Source organism: Mixophyes fleayi, chromosome 5 (assembly GCF_038048845.1).
Source record: "Mixophyes fleayi isolate aMixFle1 chromosome 5, aMixFle1.hap1, whole genome shotgun sequence".
NCBI classification, from domain to species: Eukaryota; Metazoa; Chordata; class Amphibia; order Anura; family Limnodynastidae; genus Mixophyes; species Mixophyes fleayi.
In genome coordinates, this window is record NC_134406.1 from 44,301,837 (window position 1) to 44,323,188 (window position 21,352).

General features: G+C 38.6%; 1 protein-coding gene across 1 annotated transcript in view; it reads right to left on the reverse strand.

The window, feature by feature from the left end:
- DNAJB6 (DnaJ heat shock protein family (Hsp40) member B6) overlaps window positions 1–21,121 on the reverse strand; it is a 55,032-nt gene extending 33,911 nt beyond the window's left edge. The window contains exon 1 of the mRNA XM_075212114.1: window positions 21,014–21,121. The gene's annotated coding sequence lies outside the window, so the exon portion shown is untranslated. The remainder of the gene's footprint in view (window positions 1–21,013) is intronic.
- Between the last annotated feature and the right edge of the window lie 231 nt (window positions 21,122–21,352).

The following is a 21,352-nucleotide window of genomic DNA, read 5'->3' on the forward strand; positions in this document are numbered from 1 at the left end:
TACAGCAGTGCTCCAAACTCCACCTACAGGGCACAACGTCATATGCTGGCTGCTCACCAGCTGCATCTAAAGTGTTCTGGGAAAGTGTTGGCAACTATGTATATTATTTAACAGTATTTATTACTGGTGAAATGGTCTAAGGGCCCAGCTGCAGCCCCATACTATACTGGAAGGCTTTTTGTCACACATTTCTATTCTATTTGTTACATACTTCTCCCATGAATATAGCAATGTCTCAAAAATAAATAAAAGCTGATTAATATAGTGATCCCTCAAACACTCCCAAAATTCACTTGAAGAAAATGGAACTTGAGGTGTAATAACTGGGATTGTGGTGGCACAGTGGCTTAGTGGTTAGCACTTTTACCTCACAGCACTGAGGTCATGAGTTCAATTCCAGACCATGGCCTTATTGACGTGTGTGTGTGTGTGTGTGTGTGTGTGTGTGTGTGTGTGTGTGTGTGTGTGTGTGTGTGTGTGTATGTATGTGCACATGTTAGGGAATTTGGACTGTAAGCTCCAATGAGGCAGGGATTCATGTGAGCGAGTTCTCTGTACAGCGCCGTGGAATTAGTGGCGCTATATAAATAGCTGATGATGAAAGTCTTCAACTGTCCAGAGTTGCTGAACACTAATTCTGCTGGCCAGACAGTTGTGTTATCAGTGCCTCTTCTCTTTGTGAGCTTCCCAGTGGTATGTGAACATCACAGGGAGCAGACTCCCGAAAAACAGGCCACTAATATTGGCATAAAGCAGAGCAGCAAGGTTTCAGAGGAACCAGCAGGTCCAGTGAACAGCACAACCCAAGGAGGTACAAAAAACACTGATTTTGAACAAAGGGTGGAGTTCTTTATCCACACACAATAACTGGTTTTTAAGAGAATGGTAGCATTCTATGAAAATCTGAGGCTGGACAGAGCGACTCAGATTAAAAAGCAAAGAATAAATGGAGGACAACCTTGTGTAAAAAAAACAAGTGTGTACACGACTTGGATCTGGGGGGGGGAGGAAAAAAATAAATAAATCACAAAATCTTACATCACTTACCAGGCATTAGCTGCTAAAAACCACTAGATTTTTCAAAATATAACCTTCGGCCCAGCCACCTAAGAATACAAGCCCTGCACTATTGCACTAGAGGTAGTGATGGAGGAGCAGGGAAAAAAAAATAAAAATAAAATACAAATCAGGATACCCGGAGTAGCAATTCAGCCACACAAGTCACTGCCCATTATACAAATATAGTATAAAGTAAAGCATAGTTGTAAAAATAAAGTTTAATTTAATAAAACTCTTCCTAAAACCCTTGTTCATCACTTTATTACTACACCGCCATAATGCAATGGCAATTCTTGCAGTTTTTAATAGAAGTGAGAAAAGAATCAATTACGTAAGCTTGAGAGCAGGGTTCTCTTACCTCTGTCTGTATTACCCAGTATTGTTTTATAAATGTTTGTTCCCAATTGTAAAGCGCTACGGAATTTGCTGGCACCATATAAATAAATGTTAATGAATTGACAACTCACAGGTTTCCTAAGCTAGCCGGAACATGATTGCAGGAACTTGTTGCTTTGATCATACATCAATTGATATTAATGGAATTAAATAACTAATGATGTTGGGGGGGGAGGGGCAACAATTACCCATGTTGTGCAGCTCTATTAATGTATATTGCCATTTATACCAATAGCAAATTCATTTCAGTGGAATTTCCACACAGTGCATGACTCCATTGAAAAATGGATGAATGGCTCATGGATACAATTGGGGGGAAAAAAAACAGCACGATGCAGGTTAAACCACTTTTGTAAACCCTTAGTAAGCATATAGCATGTTTCCATAGAAATCAATACAATTTTTAAAGAGGGTGGAAACATGATTTGAAAGCACCAAAATGAAATTTGTAGCACCCAAAACACCTGAATGTGCAAATAGATATGTGTTTCATTTTTAGATGTAAGCATTAATACAAGTCAGGCATCACCCTTCACATTATCTCGCAGTTTTGGGCAAAGAACATATAGGAAACAAGGAACCACATAACTAATGGGATTGAAGAAGAATCTTCCTATTTTATGAAATCTCAAAAGGAAATTCAACAGCCAAATGACTGAGACCCCTTCAGTGCACTTTAAAAGACAAGAGTGTGGAAAGCTGAAGGTCATGTTATGAAAATTCCGACTGTTCTAACACACCCACACATGCTATTTTTATAGCTCACAGTGCATCAGTTTAAAGATACATGGAACTGCTGCTCCTGTTTGGATAGAGATTCATATTTTAGGAATCAGGGGGACAGTGTACTGTGCACTGATCTTAATGTTTCTCTCAAACAAGTATAGTCTGTAGATGACTCAGCATAATACTACATCACATTACAGTATATTAAAAAGGTGATCACCTATGCAGAATGTAGTGAACCTGAACCCCTGTAAGGGGTGTGAGCTTCTCATTGGTTCTCCTGCTTACATTACCATGCTGCAGCCATTTTAAAAGTAGTGAAAAACAATGTACACTTTAGGTAGCAAAGTAGCATTAACAGAATCATATAAATATAACCTGCAGCAGTAATCCACAGGTGCACCATTGCCTGCAGTCCAAGCAATCTCTGGGATGATTTGACATTGGCACGGGAAACGTTACAATTAATTCTCACACAAGGGAACTGCTTTAAAGAACCATGCAATGAATCACAAGTGGATTGTTCACTTTCTGCCATTTGTTACAAATTACACAGATGTGAAATAAAAACAAAACAAAAAACTTTCAAAGTCATGTTTAGTAAGATGGTGGAAAGTCAGCACACCATAGTGACAGGATAATATTTATGGTGCAACAAAACCTACCACCACAAGCATCAGCTGAAGTGTAGTGCAGGATGTTAAATGTGAACACTGATTTGACATGATCACATCAGTGAGTTTGGACTGTGGCCAGTAGCTACAGCAGTAATTATGTAGCTCTATTAAAACTAGCTCTTAGCAAGGAGGAAGCACACATTACAAAGGCAACAGTTTCAGTTTAAAAGCCCTGAAATAACTTACAGCTGCACTACCATGTACATAAGATTTTACAGACGTGACCCTCCCACTAGCAGTTATATTTCCTGGACTCTAAGCTCTGTACTACAGACCCAGAAATATCAATTTAGTTCACCAACTTCAAATGGTAGTAGGAGAACCAATCACCAGCCACAATCAAGAAATGGCTGCCTGCAATTAGTCCCACCAGTCCCATTCCCCAGGATTTAATCCTGCAAGATGAACAGAAGAGCCCTGGAAAAAAATGGCAGCAGCCTTAGGGGGACTAAGGGGGTACCTTTGAAACAAATCTCATGTATGTGGTAGTGCAGCTTAAATGATTACAGTTCATTGCCCTGTATCTTATCTGTATGGCTAGAACATCCTTATTATGCTTTGCATGAGCACGATGGTTACATTATAGACACAGGGAGTGGTAGTTTCCTACTCGAATATCACAGTAATGTATTATGTACACTGTAGAAATGTGAAAAAATTACAAAAGGAAATCTAGTAAAAAAAAAACAACAGAATTATAGTTGTCCATTTCTTTACACAAACAAAATATCAGCTGATGCCGTATGGAGGCATTGCTCAATTTCATAGTAATTTAAAGGCCTCTAGCATTTGTCAGTCAGTTTGTTATTGGAGCACACACAAACTGTATTCTGCAATCCTACATATGTAATGAGCTGCTCCCTAAATGGTTTCCAAAATCAGTTAAACTGGAAGACCTATAAATAGGGGAAAATGCATTACTCACAAAACAAACTGTCAAGTACCCCATCGCATTCACTAACACATACAATTGCTACTGGTTTGGTAGCTCACATTGAGAGCAATAATTTGTATAGAGCAGTTTGCCCTGATCCATTCAGAGTCCCCATAAAAAGCAAAAAAAAATCCCACAAAACTCACATGATGCTGAACCAGTTTTCTAAAGAAAGCAATAATTAGGAAATAATTTAGTATATGAAAGATTGCTTTGCTACACTCACTTTTAGTCATTAGTGTTAATATTTAGAAGAAAAGATTTTTTTCACAGTGGTTGACAAACATGCTGAAAATACAAAATAAAATGGTAAAGCGTCACTACCTCCTAGATATTGCAGTCTGAAGGTTTACCATAATCTGCGTGTGTCAGGTTACAGCTAGCGGTTACTGTTATGAATAGGTTTGGGCAAGTACACATCAGCATTCATGTTTACAACAGGGAAACAGGTGCTTCATAAAGTCTAGTGGGATATTTCCTTCCAATTTGCCATGTAAGAACTTTCACTTAACAAACGCAATCAATTTAAAGGTTTTGTCCACTTTGCAATAAACAAGTACCTAATAGACTGATCACTAACAATTACTGTCCAATAACCATTTCACATCTACACCATCAGTGTCTCTATTCACTGCCCTCCCTCTTCCTGCTACACCTGAATGCCAAGAACAACCAGAAACTGTACATTAACATGTTTTATTGCACCAGCTATCGTGAATCTGAGAAATGTGGTGCATGCTACAGATATTAAGGGGCTAAAAGCCACAATTTTACAGATGTACAACAAAGGTCTGTTAAACCGATACAGTAGGCCAACCTACTAATAAAAAAAAAACTAAATAGGGATCATACTTTACCCATTTGCTGTAAGGTGCCATGAGGAGATGTGTTTCTCTGAGCCACAGGGTCAGCCTGGCAAACCTGAACTGCTAGTTTTCACGATAGAATTGGTAAAACTAATGAGGGGAGCGGGGATGTGGGGATTTAGTTTAAGATCAGGGCAGGGACTGATGTGAATGATTAACATTCTCTGTAAAGCACTGCATAATATGAAGGCACTATATAAAAATAAATAAAATAAGATTATTGAAGATAAGATCTTTCTGTTGCAGTCACATATTTGGACAGCTGCATGAGGTATATTCAGCTACTAGCCACATAACTTTTACATGGAAATAGGAGGGAAGTCAGCAGCCTACTATAGTTATATTGCACTCTAAAGTTCTTGAGTCCACCTAAGTGAATGCATGTGACACAGATTTATTATTTTTAATAGGCATCTAAGATCAATCACAGAACCTTATGTCTGATGGGTGCTTTATATGCTAGCGCTTTCTTAGCCATAAATACGCTACATAATGATCAAATTGGCCTTCATTTGTTTAGTTATTGAAATGTATGGAGAACACTCACACGGGAGCATGTGTGGTGTCGCTCTAAGGTGAAATACTCCCACGTGCAACGGCACAGGGCTTTTTTTTTTAGCACTACTGTTCAATGTGCCATTCGGTCACAAACCTTGAGCTACTGTAGACGCGTGTTAAAATGAGCAAGCTCGCTACACAGAACATATGGTTTGTTATAGCTATATTCGCTATTACAGTTTCATATGTAGAATCTTGAATAGTGAAAATCCATGATCCATATTGTAATACTTTCAAATTTTGGATTTTCTTGCCGATTGGCGTTTTAAAAAACAAAAACCCACACACAGCCAAATACAAACCACACAAGCACTTTCGTTTGGTAGCAGAGCAGTGTGACTAGTTTGAACACACTGTGCTGCTTTAACATCATGATTGAGTTATATGATCTTATAAAACAGAGCTTTGATTACTGTACATAATAGCTTAAGAATCACCCCCACCATTGAAACACAGATTAATATCACGCTCATGCCTTTTCTCAGTTATTGGTCTGTAAAAATATTGCAGCAGATTTAAATATATTCTTCACATGAATCATTTTTCTGTTTAGGTGTGGTCTACGTGTACAAATAGGTGTCTGTCTTCCAGCCAGTCTATTGTCTTACACTGACTATTCATGTCAGTGTAAGGCAATCTATCCCCTGGGCAACAATGCATAGGGGAATCTGCAAATATTCCAAAACAGCATGGGGTAATCTTCCACGGATTAACCCAAAAAGGTTTGTGTGCACATTTTTTAAATGCTCAATAAACCAAATAATGGTAAATGAGGTGCCCCGGTTACAGGGAGGAATTGTTTCCTTATCCACACAAGCATTTCAAATACCCTCAGCTATTGAAATGGTACACTCCTTTACCACAAGATATCCAATACTGCTCACAAAATGACATTATATATACAGGCAGAAACTGGTGTGATCTATAATGCGGTAATATATTAACATATGGAGTTCAGGAGCATGCAGGATTATTTCAGAAGCCGGGGGGAGAGACGGGAAGAGACACTGTCGCCATTGACATCGGTAGCACTAACTCCCAGAAGTCAAGAGCTGGCAGTGACAGTGTATTTGTATATTCAGAAGTTTAACCAAATATATTTGCATAATTATAAAATGTTAAGACTGTTCTTCCCACACACTAGACTTTATTCCAACACATCTTGGCCTAATTTGATTAACAACAATCGTGGTGACCTGATGGACTAGACTGTGGTTATACTGTTACCCAACACCACATTTTTGGGTAACAGTATAACCACATTTTATTACCTGGAACTGCACATACAGGTAAAAGACAGAGGATTGACGCGAGAGGAAGCAACACAAAGTCTAATATTAAGATAGCATGAAACACAGGGCCTCACTAGCTAGAAATGAAACAGAACATACACAAACTGAAACTGAATAAAGCAAGTACAAAGTCTTGTTACATATGAAATATGCAGAAAGTATTGTATTGTTGGCTCCATCATTTTAAAGGAGCGGTAACAACAAATAAGTATGCTAAACCAGTACACTCTACACTGGAAGAGGGATCCCTAACTGTTATTTGTCCAAGATAAAGATTACATCTGTTAATCAGCTTTATTATTTGTTATGTTTGACCTTTAATAATGTACCTCAAATTATTTGTGCCCAGCGCAAATAATTAAAAGGAAGTTCAGGACAAGAGGATTTGAAAACATAATTGGTAGCACACAATTGGTTTAAAGAGAAAACCATGCAGACACTAGCATTTTCTACAATATATATCAGAATAACCTCACTCAGTATATATTCAAATAATTTAGTCCAGATCAATCTACAACCCAACTGATGTAAAGCTCATCGGTCTAGATTTTCCAGGCTCCAGGTTTGGCACCTTATTTTAAACTTGGGTAATACTATGTCACGACCACGCTCCCAGCTTTCGTGACTTTGGGGTGTTTGCTGTATAAGGTTACACACGATTCCAGCCCGCAGTCTCTCTCTGCCTATTACACAGGTTATAGACCTACTGAATTGCCCCCCACACACTTCAGGTTTGCCACCACCTATTGAATACAGGCAATAGGACTCCAATATACTGTCCCACACAAGGCTTCTGGCTACCCACAGGCTAGCAAGGCCCACACCAGCAAACAAAGGGTTAACTATTCACACCTCCAGACTATTACACAGAAGTAAATGCAAGCACACACTAGGCTTTAGTCAAATGTAACAAATCACACACTGGCATTCTAAGGGTTCAAATATAAAACAACTATTGACATAACATACACAAACAAAAGCAGTTTAAAATAAAAGGTGTTACATTCAGAGTATACCTTACATGAGTTGTATAATCTGTCATGGGAAATTGGCTAGGAAGATGGACAGCTTATCAATGTGGATCGATTTTCCCAAAAGACTGACAATTTGTTGTAACTGGTCTCAGCATTTTAAAGACACCTTTCCCCACCTCCGTGGGGAGGTGGGGAAAGGCTTGTGCTCATTTCCTCAACTTCTGTGTGGCAGAATTCTTAATTTGACTTATGAGCTGGCCTTCATCATGCTATTGAGGAATTTGTGGTTGATCACTACTTTTATCGATCTTAAGTGGCATATTTTAAAACTGAAATATTTTTGTCTATATACTATTTAGCCAAGTCAGCACATCGTCTCTGAGCGGTTCCTAAAAGTCTATTCAGGTGTTAAAACTCCATCCCAGCCAAGGCTATATCTCACTGCAGGGGCCTTAGAAGATAGTGGTATCACCCGCAGAAGCTGTGCAGAGCCATCGAATACACACATTCTCTGGCTTAACACCTTACACTTTAATAGCTCAACTTATCAATAGATTCATTTGAAATACCATGTTTACACTGCAGTTATGATTTAGGCCTTATTCCCCACCATTATGTGATGGGTTAACCCTTATAAATAACCAAGTTCTCTATGTTCACAACACTGCTTTACAGCAGGCATGTCATACTTGACCCCATTACGATGGAGTCCATAAATAAGAATAGTGGCCCATCAGTTGCTAAAATTCATTTAGCACATGTGAGTGAATATCATTTGTGAACTGTATAGGTCTCACTGCACCTCCTCCTGTCCAGCAACATATAAGTGTGTACAAACTACTGCTACACATTTTCCCCTATTTTGAGAACAGAAAAGAAAAAAACACATGAGATCAGAATCATTTTCTAGTGTTTTCCCCATAGTTTACATTTATGTACTTAAATTTTTTTTTCATTTTAAGTTTTACTCACCAGGTTTCCATTTTGCTAAATTCCTTATATGGTTAAATCTAGATTTTGCTGACTATTATGAAAATATGATTATTTTTTTTAAAGCAATTTTGGGGAAATTCTATAGTTGTGAATCTCCACTGAACGCTTATTAGATCTAGGCGATATTTCAATATTATAGGAGCATATATTTAAGTCCGCATTAAATCCAGTTCACTCCCATAGGTTATTCCCCACAACAAAGAAACACACCAGCCAATGAATGCTGCAGGATAGAATGCTTTCAGTGCTAGGTACCTTGAAAAAGACTCACCTAGAGTCGAAACACGTTGGAAGGATAAGTGTAAGCGGGATTTCGTTACATTGGGGAATTGACATCATGGAGGAGATTTTCTTGTGAATATCCTGAATTCATCTGGTATGAGTTTACACATTACCATTTTTGGATAACCTTGATGTCATGTTTTATATGTAAAGATCTTTATGTTTTTGGAGATAATATGTTTTTATTAAATGGTGTTTTATGATATTGCACCAGATGGTTCTTATTTTTTCTTTCTGACATATCATGTTCATACTCTGCGGAGGAACTTGTAAGCGATATACAGGAAGGATTATCAGAGATGCCCTATTAAAGCTAACATCTTGTAAGCATACATCTTTGGGAGAGATGGTGTAAAAAGTCACATGAATTGCGGTGGTATTTCTTTGTTTTCATCACGAGGTTGAAGAATACATTTACTGACCGGGAACTTTGTGGACTTTTATATACCTATATTTTAGACAATCTGCACTATTATTTCTCCATTTGTTTTATATTCCCATGAGTCTGATTTTCAGACTATAGGAACTCCATTTGAGGAGAGAAACAAGGGCATCTATCCAGTGAAGGGAATACAGAAATCCCCCTTTTTCTGGGGTATGTGAGAAGGTGCGCGCTTAGTGTATGTTAACTGTATTTTATGTTTGTGCTTAATCTGTGGAGAATAGTGGATACTCCTTTACATACATCAGGCTGCACACTGAGTGGAGCACCACATCAGATCAATTACTTTCTAGTGTTACTTTCCTAATGAATCAGGCCCCATGTCTTTTAGCAGGGTAGATTTTCTCACCTGTTACAGTAACCACAAACCTCTACCCACTTTGTTTTGAAATAAAGAAGAGCGCACACAGTATTTTGTGCACTAATATCTCTCCCCAGCAGTAGAGGTGGGATGTATAAAGAAAGCCTCCCGAGGAACAAGCAAAGTGTGCTGGATACAATGCACCATCCTTTTTTTTTTTTTTTTTTTTTCTTCTTCCTTCTGCTTGGCACACAATTATTATGTATAATGAAATTGCTGTTGCAGGACTTTACCTAGCTTCTATAAAAGTGTGGATAAATGTACATGCACCATTAAGCTTTCTTAGGTAAGGATTCAATTGGCCGCGTTACTGCCAAAAGTAACGCAACCTGAGCACTATTACCGTTACTACAGTAATAGCACATTATTACCGTGATTTTTAATACCGATTTTTGCTTGCGGCTCAAAGTTACCGTATTAACGGTAATAGAGCGTAGGCCGCGTTACTTTTGGCAGTAAAGTAGCCAATTGATTTCCCCCCTTAGAGAGTAACCTAGCATTGTCTTTGAACCATAATCCCCTTTTCTCTTCCCAAAGAACAACCCCATTAGTGTTACTTGTGTGCTGATCCTCTCAATACCACTACTTGGTGGTGCAGACTAATAACACATGAAGAGTAAGATGCAGGTAAGGGAGAGCAGCATGGTCCCTAAATATGCTCATAGCCTGCACAGAGAAGTTGCATATCTGTCCAGCATATGCATCCCCCTTTCCTAGACACTATTAAACAAAGAAAAAGTTTGAAGTTAAAAGGCCTTAAAATGTAAACAACAAGTACAGCGATCTATCACAATGGATTAGATCTCTAGTTCCGTGGAAGTTCTTTTGTAAACAATGGCTAAATGTTGCCTGCAATGACCGTGCCAACATTGGTCACCCTTACAGGGTCAGCATTCACACAACACAGCATTATTTTTCCAAGCACAAAACAATTGTATGTTAGGAGGATTGTTTAAGCAGCAGAATAGTGAAGCACAGCAATGTCTGTAGCAGCCTTGTATTAGTTGCTGTATGCACTTTTCAAATATTAAATTATCCAAAAATGGACATATAAAATGCCTAAATATAGAAAGGTTTATTTACTTGGCAAGAGTGTGTGTGTAAACGTGCAATTCTACCTACATGTTGCTTTGACAAAATTAAAAGGAATAGAGCCTGCAATACATTGTTTTCTCTGTCTAGCCATGTCTTTATGATCAGCCTATTTTTGTTGCCCTGTGATAGCCCTCCATATAAAGATGTGTCTAATGGAGAGACCAGCACAGCAACACATCACAGGGCACCAAACATTTACACCATCTGCATGATGATATCAATACAATGTTTTAAAAGGAGGAAAATGACCTGCATCTCCTACACTTAGCGAAGTTCCCCAATGTCCCTATTAGTAGTTCCATGGTGACCATTCGACCAGTGTAACTTTCACGAATTGGAAGGGATCCTATTAGGTTCCCTCCCTCATGTGTTCAATATGGCTTAACAGCAGAATTGTTTAATGTGTTCCCCCCACTATGTACCCCTTCAATCCTTCCCCCTTTTTATTTTGTGTCCTTTCCTTACCCCCCATCCCTTTCTTCTTTCTGTACCCCATAATTTTTGAAAAATTAATAAAAATACTATTGAAGTTAAAAGGAGGAAAATGCCATAAAAAAACACCACAGAAAAATAAAACTGTAATAGTCACCAAGTGTGTACTCATCCGGTTACCACTAATGCATTCAACTATGTCAAAAACATTTATTCTTGCCATTATAAATATAGTGAACAAACACCAGTAGAAATACAACATTTTCACGAATAGGAGGCAGGCACAATATTTAAGACCATTTCAGAGTCACATTTTCAAAAAAAATAGGCAATTACAAAGGGGAAAAAATACATTATATAAATTCTCAAATGCTTAAGCTGGGTACACACTGAGAGAACGTCGGTCTGTACAATTCTTCAAACGATTATACCTACGACTGAAGGTCCGATCAGTGTGACGATTCATGCATACACAATGACACGATTCAGATCTGTGCTCTTCATCTAATCCTCTAGTCCGGAGAATGACAGCACAGTATTCATTCATTCACTAATGTCACATTGTCACACTGATTAGAGCCACCTTGTTATAGTTATCCACATGTCCTAACGAATTTTGTTAGCTTATGTGACTCTGAAACAAAATATTCTGTCTCAGAGCGAACAAATGAATTATTCCTTCTACAGCACTCTCTACATTTATTCACTCTGACATTCAGTGCTAACATTGGCTGAAAAGAGCCCGACTCTGTAAACTCTATGGAGATCGTCAGCATGAGTGCATACACACTGCATGATTGTTAGGTGATTGATCGGAAAAAATTGACCGGTACGACCAACCAAATGAGGTGATTTGGGCAGACTTTGGACCATTGTGTCACTACACACACTGACCCGACTTTCGAACAAGTGGTCATATGTCAGCTAGCTGAGACGATTATTGGACAAAAACCCTGCAGTGTGTACCCAGCTTTAGATCGCTAGATGCCCAAAATTCTTTAGCATTTGGTCGTTACCTTTATTCAATGCTATAATTAAGCATGGAATTAGGATAGGGTAACTGTGTAATTGTGCATTTCCTTTTGCCATCAAGATGGCAAAGACATGTCCCACAAGTTATAGGCGGTCGCCAAAAAAGCATACGCCTAGCATGCAAGTTATTATCTTTCAAATTGGTCATGGTTGCCTGTATGAATTCACCAATATAATATAAAATATAATACAATATATATATATATTATATTACCTAGCAAAGGCTAGGCCAATCAAAGATTTCTGCATCGTCTTAAACTCACCCACTAAACAATGCATGATTTAGACGTTCTAACCCCCTGTCCCAGCATTTAAGTGGACCAACTACATTATATGAATATAGCACACTAATATTTAATATGTAATCGTAAAAAACTCCTGTATACTTCAGAAACAGACCATTGTAAACCTAATTAGGACCGATCTCTCATACAGTAGTGTTAGATCAGCAAATTAATACTGAACATAGGACTGGTAGGTGATCATTTCCAAGTATTATTGGTTGGTTTCATTTTTGTTGTATTATGTTGCAGAAAACTCTTGTGTCCCTCATTTCTGGAGGGCCACACATGCAGTCCTCCACCTATTTTACATTGCCCCTCACTGTTGTAAACTGTAGCAAGAGAGCCTGAGTTAGCTGTAGTGACTGAGTTGGGTAAACCTATTTTAACTGTAAAACAATTGCCTTATGTAAGAAAGAAAAAAAACCCAGACACTGAAAGGCAAAGATGATTGAGCATGTATAATGATTTATTGCAACATTTAGATGCAACTCATTATGTGTTGTCTAGTTGATATAACAACCTAGTTCTAACATGTTAAAAATAAATCAATGATGTGCTTAAAGTGTATGTATCACATCCGCCGGATATCTAAAGCCACATTTTCAAGTAGGGTGAAAAAAAAAATAATTAAAGTCACCTACCCAGGGCTTCCAGAGGGGGTGGTGACCATGTGGAATAAGCAGCAGGGAGACTACAGCTTCCTTATACCCCAGCCTCAGGAAAAGCCAAAGAAAAACATTCATTTCGCAGTTCCCAAAGCTCCACTAAAGGAAAGCACTTGGTCAGTGAAAACAGAGTGTATAACTGGGAAGGCACAATGTGAGTGCTGCTGAAAAAACATACAGAGTTCTATGTGGCATCGTTCTACAGGACAGAGGGTATACTTAATACAAAAGAAACATTATACTGGCTTTGGGGAGTTGTCGTAAGAAAGAATATACAAAAAAAAAAAAAAAAACCCACTTAATTCAGTTTTTAAATGGTTTTATACATAACAGCAATGTATCATTACAACGCATGACACTTTACCAATCACTAGAACATAGCCAGCTGCTTCTGCTCCAAAGAAAACAAACATGTTCAGAAACCTCTGAGGTATTAAGTGATATTCACAGGAAGCTATTTTAACTGTGGTAGTAAGCTCTTCCAGGTATATATTAAGTGTCACTAATCTCTCAAAAAACATCAGAACTTTTAAGCATCACGACAAACCAATGAATATTAGGCTTATGTGCCATATGCATAACTTGTATAGTAGCAGATAAATTCAACCTGAAGAAAAAAATAAAAATGATAAAGCATAACAAACCAACCAAGGACTTCTACCTGAAAATATCAGAAAAACAGTGCACTATTAGACAGACTGTCAAAAAACAAAACCCTAATTAGTTAATGCAGCATAGTACGTTGCAGAATAACAAATCCCATTATCTAAGGCAGGCTGTGTTTTTGCCCCCTAGGCAAGTCCCATAGTAGGCAGTGGGCTTGCCTTAGGGGCAAAAAAAACTGGGGGGGGGGGGGCCCACTATAAGGGCTTGCCCCCCCAGCCAATGACCCTGCCCACCTTAAGCTGGGTCACTGGTCTACCTGCATTTTTAGTTTTTAAAAACGTTAATAGGCTGAAAAACTGAGACTTGGCCCTAGGTGCTAATATTTGCCAGCCAGTCCATGTAGACAAGTCAGGAGTCCAAAAGCTTGATTTACTCCATAATTATGGCCTCAGAGTTGTGAGCAGACAAACACAATAAAGTCACATATTTCTATATTTTCACAATTAAGTATACAATTTGTAGTTATGTTCATGCTGTAAAGTTTACTCGGCAGTTCTAAAAGCTGAAATAGGCTATTAATAGTGGTGTAGTGTAATGGAAATAATGTGTACAGAGGTGTGTTTTTATATATATTGGGGCTTATTTAATAGAATAGTGCAAGCAGAGCACATGCACAAGCCTATAACACAGAAACAAATCACACCATTTCCATTATAAATGCAGCATTAAACTGCAAAAAGCCAAAATAGCACTAGATGCTACGGTTTACTGAGCATCAGTCTTCTTTACATCAGGTTATTAAACAAACCACTGTACTTTATTGCAGATGAGATCATACTAATGGCCACAAGTTGCTCTACGCCAGACAGGGAGATTGGTCTGAAAGTTAGGAACCAATAAATCGGTATACTGCACCTGCCTGTGACAACGTACTCATCCTACCTGGCTCTCATGCAGAGCATTATAGTAAACTGTGCTATTAAAGCTGCACTTAGTCCTACAGTGAGACCATGGCCTGGTTTCCAGGTCATAGGAGCACAGCTCTGACACAGCATGTTAAAGCACTGTACTATACCACAGGTCCCATCGCTAGATATTGGTACTAATGATTGTCTGAATATGCATCTCAGAGGGGGGTGTCATTCACAGCCCATCTCCATAAGGGTCAAGGGCAAAAAAGGGGGACATGCTCTGATCACCAAGTCCCCATAGCAACTGTCTAGCTTTGCTTTATCCTGTGAAAATTCCAATGCTCTGCTGGCCTATTTGTTAGCTCTATGCGCACCTACTTTAGTGTTGTTCAGACAGACAAAATAAATGCATGGAATAAGCTTACTCATAAAAAAAAAAACAACAACACTTAAACAAACAAACTGCAAGATGACAGCCAAGTTAAATGGGCAACAGAATGAAGCACAGTTCTATTGAGGTAATGTGCCAGATTCCTTCCACCAAAATAGCATTCCACAGGTTTATTTTAAGTGGTCACAATTCAAATTATAAAGGCTCAAATTAACATCCCAAACTTCCAACCATGCAAAAACCTTGATGCATACAACTTCTGAGATGAACAGCCTAGAAAAATGTTTGTAACCTATTGTTGCCATCGACTTCTACAATAGTGTTTCTCAGATTGCTTAGCATACATTAGAATATGTATGTATTTTAGTTTTATAGAGTCAACCATGAACACTTTGCAACATTCAGCCAATGCAACCATTTAAATATGGGGTTACATATATTCAATCAATTATAAACTTTATGGATATAGATAAAAAATCTTGGCACTCAAAATATTAAATACATAGCTGCAGCTGGAATAAAAAAAGTTTACTAGCATCTAATAAAACTAGACAGTATCCAGTTTTAAGATGACCGCACCAGCGGAAAATCATTTGTGTATCCCTTTGTAGTATACCAGATCACTCAATAATTATATCAACTCAGAAGGCAACAGCTCTTTCGCAAGATGTCTTGTTCACAGTACACAGGATAAAAAAATAAAGTTGCTAACATGTTTCGTTATAATGTATGTAACTTCATCAGTGGATAGTGCATGACCTTTATGGATCATAAAGACCAGCCTTTTCAGATCATTTCCTTACACCTTTTTCTTGTTCAGAATGGCACACACAAAAAAGATTATATATGACAATCAATCATACAAGCTTACTGATCACATCATGTGTAATTTTACTGGATCAATAGGTGATCGCTGTACTTAGGCATATGTGGAAGGGATTGTTTGTCTATAAAGACAACTGGTTGTTTCCTGCATGTAACAATGAAATTCATGCTTGTAATCCCAAACAATTAAAGAAAATGAACCCTTTATTCCACAAAGGAAGGAGTAAAATAAACCAAAAATCAAAAGCATGCATAAATGTTTAAATTAGGTTTTAAACCTGACTTATTATTATTAGATTTTATTTATAGAGCACAACATAATTTCCGCAGCAGCGTACAGAAAACAGACATTGGACCATACAGGGTAAAACCGTACAAAAATACCAAGACTTCAAACGCTTCAAACATAGTTAGCATAGTGAGGGTTGGAGCAAAAAAGGGACAAGAGGGAAGAGGGCTCTGCTTATAACAGCTTACATCCTAAAGGGAGGGCAGACAGATAGGAGGCACAAAGGAAGTCAGAAGAGAGGATTAAGCACAAAAGGAGCAAATAGCAAGAAGGGCACGAGAGAGGGTGAGGTAATCAAGCATGGAGAGAGGGTTATGTGTAAGTCTGATAGACTGAGGAACAGATGAGTTTTGGGTGCACAAATTAGGGAACAGTTGGATGGAGCATGGGAGGCCGTTCCAATGGAGGGACGTAGACCAGGAGAAATCTGGGACTCTGTAGTGGGATGAGGTGATCAGGTTGGAGGAGAGGCAACGGTCATTGGCAGATGATCACAGGGAACGGGATGGAATGTGAATGGAGAAAATGTTAGCGATGTAAGGAGCAGTGGAACATGTTAGTGCCTTGCAGGTAACAGTGAGGAGTTTAAAAAGGATTGTGTAGGGGAAGGGGAGTATAAGGCAAGGCAGAGAGGGGAGATGAAAGAGGAAGAAGAGTCTCGCAGCCGCGTTGAGCATAGACCTAAGGGGGGCAAGGTGGGAGAAGGTTACAATAATCAATTCAGGAAGTGATAAGAGCATGGATAATGGATAAATGAATCTTGAAAGAAACATGTGAAAACTGTGTGTGGGGCAAAACCCATTACACTAGACCTTCCCCAACTGATCTTAACAGAATCAACCCATGATATGATTTTTACACTGATGTCATTCAGAATAAGTGCCAATACCAAATGCTTTTAAAATAAAATTTAACACATTATATATTATCTGCCAAAACAAGACCACAAGACTTGAATGAAACACTCTTTGTAGTGTGAACCTAGTTAGTTGGCTGTCAACCCAACTGCCCTACTCCACTTCTCCAGTATTTAACTTCCAATGGAGAATGTGGCTGCCTTTTTCATTCTTATCAAATTAATTCAGTTAGACTAAGTTGTAACCTGTGAAATTAAGCCATCACAAAAAAATGTAAATACGAAGGAACCTAACAATCTAGCATTAAAGGATGTTTATTGTTTTACTAAGGAAGATAAGTTTTAGAAAAAAAGCTGACCACACTCAAGCCAAATCGGCTATTAAGCCCGAGTTTGGCCACACATAGAAGGTCATGAAGTGCAATCAGAAGATCTCTGCAGGGACAGGACAATATGTAATCTTCAAAGTACATTTGTCAACAAGCCCAATCCCTATCAGTTTGGTATTGATTGAACTGTCACTCATTTTGAGTCCACACACAGCAATATTGGACACAACCTTATTGTACAGCATGTGTGGCCACCTTAGTTGTCTACTTTCTTTAACACTTTTCTAACCCTCTCAATTTGCCTCATGCTGGCCAATAACGTCACACACAGACCAAAGCTTTCATTGACCCAAGCAATATTAATTACTGAGAATACGTCTGTTGGACAAGTTAGGTACATTGTACTTTTTGGTAATTTATGTCTCCATAATCCATACCTATAATTTATGTTTAAGGGAATAAAAACATCACCAGGTTATTGATTTTTGTGGCTTTCAGAAGCCCATTGTCAGTGTTTTGCTTTCACAATAGTAAGTAAGTAAACCCAACAGGAAGCCATATTTGGCTAGCTGATGTTGATCTATAGAGTGAAACTGTAGCCTACTCTTCACTGGGTTGATAAAGGTACACAAAGCCATTGGAAAGTGATTAATTAAAGCACAGTCAAATATACTGGTACAAACAGTATAGTTATGTCATAAGACAAGAATTGCTGCTTGGTTTCACTTACTGGCTTTCAAATACTACATTATTTTGTCCACCTATGCCACAAGATAAGGAAGTCGAGATCAGAGGTGGTTTATTATAGCTACACTTTTAATACAATTATGTTAATCTATTTTTGTTTATACAAGTCAATGTGCTTATTACACAAGAGTTTTCATTCTACGTATTCTGGATAAACACATGTATCAGCAGCTGCCATTTCACAACTGAAACATTATTGCAGTAGACAGACAAATATTTTTAAAATGGCATGATACTTCTAAAGTTCATACAAAAAAAAAAAAAAAAAAATAATCAGGAACTCTTCAAAATAAGATGGGATAGCAGATCACTAGGCAACTGCCATTTTGAAATAAGCAGTAAAACACCCTTCTTGCCACTCATGGTAAGAAGAGCCACCTGTGCCAATTTGTATGCAGACAGAGCTAGGAAACAGCTGACTGTAGACTCCCACTACTATGGTGCAAGGAAATAACAAATCCTGTCATGTAATCCACACAAAACACACACAGTAGTCTAGGAGTAGAGAAACCAGGAATGTCATACACTTCACCAGCAAGAAGTAATCAGATAGGATGGTGACTAAAGGGCCGACCCTACATACACAAATATTATAAATACACTGGATAACTTTAAACAGTGTAGGGCTATTAATATACAATTGGAGAGACATGAATGCTCCAGCAAAGAAGAAAGTGGAAGCCCATTAATTTTCATGCATTCATTTAGAAAATGTCCAGAAAAGTAATTTAAGGGGCAACAACAATATAGGGGACTGGGTAGTCTTTTTTATTACATACTACTATTAGCAATGAAACTAAAAGTTATTGAACCAAAGCTCAGTTCTCAAACAGCCACAGGTTACATGATGAATAAGCGGTTTGTTTTGAAGTAACTAACTTAGCATTTGTATCTGCAAAAACAATACTAAAACTTGTGACCCACTAGTTTAACTGTCACATTGAGGATACTGAGAAAATGCAGTAATATGGGAAAGGGAATGAATGTACCCAAATGGAGAGGAAAATGAGCTCCACATTGTGGAACCACAAGAACCCTTTACTGTTTGAAACAAGCACTCAGGGCTATTGAGTTCCTTAGGCTGGTCCATTCATATTTCCAATTGTCAAGAACAAGGAGCATTCATCTCACTAGATTATCTTCCACCATGATTTAGTATCCATTTCTTGTAGTCTTTGCACCTCTGAACTGGCAAACGTGAATAGACAGAAGTGGTTCACCCAATGCAACCTAAACAATATCCTGCGCTGTGGAGCTCTATTTTTTTATTTAAAAAACTGGATCGCACAAGTTGATACCCGCCTTCAATTGATCTGCAGACCAGTTTTGCCTTGCATTTCGATTTAATGTAGATATCACGTTCCTTGAGCATTTGATTCCACCAACTGTTGTGCTTTGCTGATGAATATTTTACCTCAGCAGCCCATACTAACATCACATTAGACACCATTGCTTGCAAAACATTAGTAAGTTCAGCTGTCTTGATCATAACAAATCACCCATCATACTGAGTCAGAGTCAGTCCACCATCTTTATACAAGCCTCTGACCCTGCTGGTATGTTATTCCCTTGATGAACACATGAGCCACAACTGCATGCACTTGCTTTCAATAAGCTTGGTGTCCCTCAAACAACCCGGTGTGAGAAGCTTTTGGGAAGATCGCGAGCAGGGCCTTCTCACCTCTCTGTCTGTTTTACCCAGTTTGTTTATTAGTTTACTATGTTTGTACCCAATTATAAAGCGCTACAGAATATGTTGGTGCTATATAAATAAATGATGATGATCTTGTAACCACACACACAAATATATACACACACACACATGCATACACACCGCAATACACAGAATGAAGCTACTCTAAGGATTTAGGACAATATGACTACCAACACATGATGCCCCAAACCAGTCAATGACAACCTGGTATGTGTTCCGATTAGGAGGTCACCATTTGAGAAAACATACAACAAAGCTTCTGGATAGGCACCATGGATCTTGCCTTTTTGCAATTATTGAGTCACAATGTGACCTGTACTGCATAGCCTTTTCTTACTTAACAGTTATACACACCTAGGTAGGCTATATACATAGTTTAAAATAATCACTATACAATACTCAAATACTGACATGTATACTAAATGAGTGTAAAGCAAACATGAAGATTTGAGGGTGCTATTAAAAGGTGTTCCAAGCTATTTTAGACAAAAGATGCAATGACAAATTCTTATAAATCTAATTAAAAGATGAAACTACTAAAAGCAATTCCATAATAAATTGCCTTATAGGTCTTTATACACACACTTGGTAAACCAACAGCCACAAAGGCAACCGACTAATACACAAACCAGGCCTTTCACCAATACTGTTGACACGTTATGCACCAATCTGTCACAAGACTACATCACAATGTGTTCAAGTGACAAACAAAAATACAACTGCTGAGTGCCAAAGGCATTTTGCAATAGAAGAGATAACTAGTCTGTAGAATCTGAATTCTGATTTTTTTACTTGCCATATTTAAAAGCAAATTGACGTTTAAACCCAAGGTCTGTAACATGTATTACATGTGGCTGATAGAAACGAGTGCCTAGAGCACAAGCATGAAATATATAGGTCTCTGGTAGTTGTGGGATTCCATCCCAGCATGCACTGCCAGCATCTTGCTTATTATAGTTCTACAACAGCAGAAAAGCCACAGGCTGCCGACGGTGCATCTGCACTACACACAATAGAGCCCATGGCTGCCATGCACAGAAGGACGGACATATGGCGGGGATTACATGTCTGCACCCTGCACGCACGGTTTACACGACGACTGATATTGATTCAGCAGAGCATATCCCCGACCCCCCTCCCCTCACTGGCATCTACAGGCGATTAGCCGTAATGATAATCAGGACAGAGACGGCCATAGAGCATCGTACGACATGACAGGGACGCCCCCACTTCAGATGACAAATAAGTATCCCCCCCACACCGGCCGCTCCGCTTACCTCTCACGGTGACTATCGGCTCCTCTCGTCGGTATCTGCTGCCTACGACGCAGTTAACAGCCCAGCAGCGGAAGTGTGCGTTACTAACGCGATGTCTGGGAACACGTCACTTCCGGTCTCTGCAGTTGCCCCGGGTGACTGAGGGGGAAGGTTCTAGAAAGGTCTGGGGGATGGCGGCATTGTGTACTGGCTATCATGGCAGTCACTGACAGGCTTGTTTGCAGTTCTGATACTAAAGTAATGTTATATGCAGTACATGGTTTACATTATGTGCGGCATATTTGTAAAAAGTTAAATAGACCATAGTTTAATAATGTACCAAACACTGCTATAGTAATT